The following is a 6,692-nucleotide window of genomic DNA, read 5'->3' on the forward strand; positions in this document are numbered from 1 at the left end:
ACAAGAGTGGAGAGAAGAGAGTGTGAGAGTAGGAAGTAAAATGATAGAGAGGGGGAGGGAGTAGGAGAGAGGGAGTTGGGGATGGGGGGACATGACAAGAGGGTAGAGTAGGAGGCAAACTAGTAAGGAGTGAGATATGGAGGGACAGAGAGGGGTGAAGAAAAGGAGAGATAGGGAGGAGGGGAGGGAGGATGAACAATGTAGTGCCTGCCCCTAGTTCACATTTTTGTTATCATTGTCAAACTCTTTTGGGGCTAGTTTTATGTTGAAGGTTAGCAGCATTGTTTTGAGATTATCAGATATTGTTTTAAATTCAGTTTATTATATGATGAGACTACTTGGTACTTTACATTTCATGTATATATTATGATTTCAGTTATTGATTAGTTAGATGACTTATTATCATGTGTTTTCTTATGGATACTTACCCCATACTTGCATGTGTATGGTGTGCGTGTTTGCTCTTATGTATGGCGCGTCTAATGTGGTTAAGGAAGGGAGTCGTAGTCACCTACTAGTTGGGATCTACACGATGCACCACTTCTTGCCATTGCCTATTTAGTTTAGTATATATTGTGCTTGTACATGCATGGTTTTTATGTAGGTTGCAGGTACCGGGTATCGACTTCTCTGAATTGCCAAGATGAGCATACCCTATCACATTATCTCAATGGTAAGAGAGGGGAGATAAATTCTCAAGTTTAAATCCCAACCCTTTAAGCCATTTGTTCTAATTGGAAATTAGGACAAGTATCTAAGTTGAGTACCCTTCTGAATGCGTCGGATGACGTAATTCATGATATTAACCCTTGGTTTGATTTTGTATGTGTTTTGCTATGATGGGTTTTCATATTTTTACCTTGTGAGTCTTTGATGTATTTTCTATTAATTAAGCCTAATCAAAAGATTTATAATGGTTTAATTTAATGAAAAATTAATTTGGTGTCTTAATATTTATTTTATTTAATTAATTGGGAAATTAATTAAATAAAATAATTAAATTTGAAGATAAAAGTTATAATTTTAAAGTTGGAATGTGGTAATATTTATTTAAATTAATAAATATTTTAGCAATTAAGTTTTGAAAATAAATGTAAAAGTGGAAAATATATTAAAATTATTAAAAGATTCTAGATTTCATGTGATTAAAATATAAATATATTTAGTTTTAAAATAAGTGGAGTTATAAAAGTTAGTGCATGAGATTTAAAAATAATAAATAAATGAATAAAGTGAATATTATATTAATTAATGTGCATTATTTTAATGTTTGCTCACATAGGAGTTTGCAAATTCTCGAGAGTTGTCATGTAGACAACATAGAAGTTTGCACTCTAAGAATGCATAAGTTTTCTACACTTAGGAGTTAGCATATTATTTGAGCACATGGTGTCTGCAACCTTATGACTCATCTAGAAGGTTGGAGAAGACTCATGCTTAGTTGTCATGCTTATCTTCTAGTTTTTTCTCGAGATATTCTAGATGCATTTTAGAGGCCTTTAAATAGAGGCTTTCCTAGTGTGTTTGGACAAGCTTCAAGCTTAAAAGCTTACATGCATTTGAGAAGCTCATATGCTTCTACATGCTCATATGTTTCTACATGCCATATGCTTCTATAAGCACTTCTAGTCACGTGGGAATTTTGGTTGGCTTGGATCTTGGAGGAATTGTGGATGTTGGAGAAGGAAGAGATTTTCTATGGACTTCTAAGGGATGAAAAATTAGCATCAGTGTCCAGGTGCACTCGTGATAATCACATATTCTATTTGCACTCTTTCTCTTCCCGTCTTCATCGTGCTTGTTATATGTGTCTGAATCTTCCATATGATTGAATTTGTAATTTGAAATTGGAATCTACATATTTTATTTGGTTGAGAAGAAAACAATAGAAAACCATAGAACCAATTAAGGAGGAAATTAGATCTGAAACATGTTTGGGTTCGAATTAGAATCAAATTGAGAAATAGATTTAGAAAGGGTTTTAAATTTTTATAATCAAATCTATTAGAAGAATTAATGAATTAATTACCCTTTTGGAAGAGTTTTTAATTCATCTAAATAGAAAGCCCTTCTTGTATAAATTGGATATATATGTTCTCCTTTCTTATATACATATGAAATTTGTACACACACACACACACACACACACACACACATAATATAATGCTATGTATTCTTGATAGTGAACTACGAGTATATATATATACATATACTCACATATATACATATACATATATACATATATAAGTATATATATACATATATATACATATATGTATATAATTGTTTAAGAAAATGCAGTGGAGAATTCTCTTAATTCAATGTGAAAAAATGCACTGTTGAAACGTTATTAAAAACGTTTTATAAAAAAAAACAAAATTTTTAATATATATTAAAGAGAGGCGGGGAGGGACGAATCCATACCCCCACCCCTCTCACGTCACACGAGTTGGCAGCTCTATTGTCGTAGACACTACGACAGCAGACTACTTTGGCACTGCCGCTCCATACAGAGGATAGTCGTGACGCACGACCATGGGGGTATAGTCATGCCAATTGTTATTTTGTTTAAAAGATATGTGTTTAATATTTAGTATATTATGTTGTGTTATTCATATGTTATGAAATATGAAAATGTTATATATATATATATATATATACATATATATATATACATATATACATATATACATATATATATACATATATACATATATACATATATATGTATATATGTATATATGTATATATATATATGTATATATATATATATATATATATATATATATATATATATATATATATATATATATTTGTTAATACTAATATGTATTAAATGTTAATTGTTATATAATAATGTTGTTATATTAACAATGTTTAAAATAAAGTAATAATAGTAATTTGTTAATTATTAATGAAAGGAGGAGGGACTTTAACATTATGTTATGTCTAGAATTTAATAATTAGCTTAATTAAATTAAGTCTAATTAATAGGGGATGTTATAGCTCTTAGTTATTGTTGTTGATATTATTAGAATTGTGAACCGATTTGTTATCCTATTATTAGTTCTTAATAAGGAGATAATGAAAATGATTAAAGTCTTTTGGGAGCAAATTGGTTATTCTAGTGGAATAGAATTTAATAAACAACTTAGTCTAATTAAGGTATGATACAAATAGAAGTTTTGGACTATGCAATTATTGTTATCGATAATATTGGGTTCATTAGAATTGTTAATTGATTATTGGAATTCAATGGGTAAGTTATTTATTGTAGATCGAAGTTAAATGGGGAGCGATTAATGGAAATGAACTCATTTTATAATGCTAATGTTTAAGTAATCAAGTCAAAACTTAATCAAAGAGAGATTATCAATTATATCTTAATTATTTAAGTTATTCAAATATTTACCCTTAGCTGATCTTAGAATGGTTGATCTTAAATTATAGCAGGGGTTAAACTTTAATTGACTCAACTTTTAAATGGGATATCCATAAGGTAGCAGAGAGTCCTCTCGCTTGATAATAAGCATTAAATTATTAGTCATGACATTTCTAATTTAGTTATGCGGTAGAGTCTTAATTGAAATGAATATCGATGATACATTGAAAACTATTAATATCAGAGAATTGGTTTATAGTTAGCTATTAATCATCTGATATTCATTGGGCCGTTGATAAGTTTATGTAATTATTGAATAAATCAATTAATTAGAGTTAATTAAATTTAATTAATAATTAGGTTATGTAATAAAGTTTTAATTGATATGCTAATATCGATTCTTTTAGTGGAGTTGTTAAGTATCTACATCGAAGTTAATAAGTCTTATTCTAATGACTTGAATAATGACTTTAGATACTTTAGTGGTTATTAGTGATGATTTAGTTATTATAATGATTAATATTAAAAGGCTTAAATTTTAGTAATATTTAATTAAGTTTTAATTAAGTATTATTAGAATGACAAAAAGGGTCATGGATTGTGAACCTATGTTAATTGATTGATTCAATTGATCATTTTAATAAAGTTATAATTCTTCTTATTCGAAGATTGATAATTGGCTCTCTTATAATGTAGCAAATATGATCCTTGATTTTTGTTGAAAGTTGAAGTAACATTAAAGAGGAGTTAATCAATTAGAATATGGATCATAGTTAAATAAAGAGAACAATTTAATTAAAGGTCAATGATGATCGGTTTAATGAATAAAGTATTTACCCTTAAGCTATTCTTAGAATATTATTTTAAATAATGGAAGAATAATGCTATTGGGGAAACAAATGGGTTGACTTGTAGGTCAAATGGTAAATCCTATACACTTGAAGTATACTAGTAAACAGAAACTGAAACTCTACACTTAATTCAACTATGTGTTTTTAGTAAACCAAAACATGTGTTTGCATTTTGTTTTCTCTATGCTTCTTGTTTTGGGTTTTGGGTTGACTAGTGTTGACTAGTCCTAGGTTGTTACCAGAGGCTCAGGGGTTATGATATGTGATGGCATGTTGATCTTATTTGGTCTCAATCTTTATAAACCCAACCATGGTAATGTGATGGAATGCTCTATGAAATGTTTGTAATTACTAATTGTTATTGTTCATCAGTCTTCATGTGTGAAGCTGAGATGTATGTGTATGAGACACTTGAGCTAATCATTTTTGAGTCATCGATCAATTATCCTTGGATCACTTTCTAGTCGCCATGATGGGACTGAAATGTTGATTTATTTCTTAATGATGTCATGTTGTGACATGTTTTGACTCAACCATTTTTGGAGTCTTCGATCAGTATGATTTTGAGATATTCTTCGTTGCTTGTTGAGAACCAATGGATATTGTGATATTTTGGTTATTGAGAACCAATGGATACTTATGATTATCAGTGATGCCTTTAGTTGCCAATAGAGAACTGTTGTGGTCATGATTTTCTATGGATGCTTTTCTAGATGCTCATGGAGATTTGATGATTCTTATTGTGGATATTTGATGCTTTTATCATGGATATTTGATGATTCTTTTTGTGGATTATCTTTTGGTATTTCTTTCCAGTCACTTGTATAGAACTAGGGTGATTTTATGATTCCATGAGCTTAGGGTAGGTTATCTACTTGTAGTGTCGAGAAGTGGCTTGCAATGGGGGTCGGGGCCCTAAGTGGCTGCCAGGGTAACTCATTGTAAGTTTGGTTAGTAAGTGATAACATTTACACACTAAATGGGGATTGAATGAACCTAAAAGGATAATTGTTTTGATTCTCACCCATGCCTTGAGTGCTTGTACAGACTAGGATGGGAGTAGAGAGAACGCATGGTTGCGACCTTGCATTTCATAGTATGCCTTGTCAGTATGAGAGGATACTAGTGGCCGCATGAGATCAATATGGACCCATGGAGTTTAGCTAACTGCCAGGGTAACTTATACATAATATATGCGATGAAACTTTCTTGCTTGCATAGTAGGTTTCCTACATGTCATTGTGTGCCTCTGGAAAGTAGATGTCAATTTTGTGTGATGGAACCTTTGAGTTAGTATACTTTTAAGATTCTTGGATTTAGAGAGTATTTATGCTTTGTGATTTTGATAGCCTATTTGGGACTTGAGATTATCTCTTCAGCACGATGGGAGTGGACAACTTAGGTACCACGCGGTTAGGTGGTAGTGTATTTCCACTCTTATCATTTGAGATCCATCCGAGACACCGTGGCTGGAGCATTCTTGGTTGGTATTTATCTTTATTCTGTTCTTGGAGCATTATGATAGATGATATTGTAGACACCTAAAAATCCTTTAGAAAATAAAGTATTTTTATTTTCTGAAAAATTCCTGATGACATCATCATTTATTAATTAATTAATTAATTAATTTTTATGCCATTAAATCCTTTTATCTTAATTAAAAATATTTAATTAAGGAATCCCTCCCAAAAATGTTTAAATCTTATTTAAACATTATTTCCTTATTTATTAATTATTTAATTAATAAATTGACCAAAAATCCTAAAATAAATAAAAAAATTATTTTTTTCCCAAAAGTTGGCCAATTTCCTTATGACCAATAACCTCTTCCAAAATCTTCTAATCCTTCTTTAATTTCGATTAAAGGCTAATCTCATCATTTCCTACCCCTAACCCCAACTCAAAATATTTAATCAAGATTAAATATTAATCCTCATGTTTATTAAAAATATTTTAATAAATATCTCCTCAACCCAAACCCTTGAAATAAATAAAACTTTATTTATTTCCTAAAAATCTAATTTATCCTCATCCTAAGAAGTTCTAGACTCTTCTAGAAAGTCTTCATCCTCATCATAGGAAATTCTAGACTATTCTAGAAAGTCTTTATCCTCATCCAAAATCTAGACTCTTCTAGAAGATGTCTTTAAACTTAATCCTAATCCCTTCCTAACCTTGTCACATTCCCTAAACATGGGTTAAAACTTCCTAACCCAAGCCAAAGTTAACAAATATCTCCTCCTTCACCCACCCTCATTAAATGCCATCCACTTGCCTATCCTTAAGCTAATCCTAAACCATCCTAATCCATCCTCTAATCATTTGCACAAGCCTAAGCAAGCTTAGAACCTTCCTAATCAAGCCCAAGTCAAAATTGCTCTCATCACCCTCAAAATATCTCAACCATAAAACTTTATGAAGTCCACTAGGTCATAAATGACTCTTACAAGCCCTTTTAT

Source organism: Cupressus sempervirens, chromosome 5 (genome assembly GCF_028749045.1).
Source record: "Cupressus sempervirens isolate cs-2001-9-10 chromosome 5, ASM2874904v1, whole genome shotgun sequence".
NCBI classification, from domain to species: domain Eukaryota; kingdom Viridiplantae; phylum Streptophyta; class Pinopsida; order Cupressales; family Cupressaceae; genus Cupressus; species Cupressus sempervirens.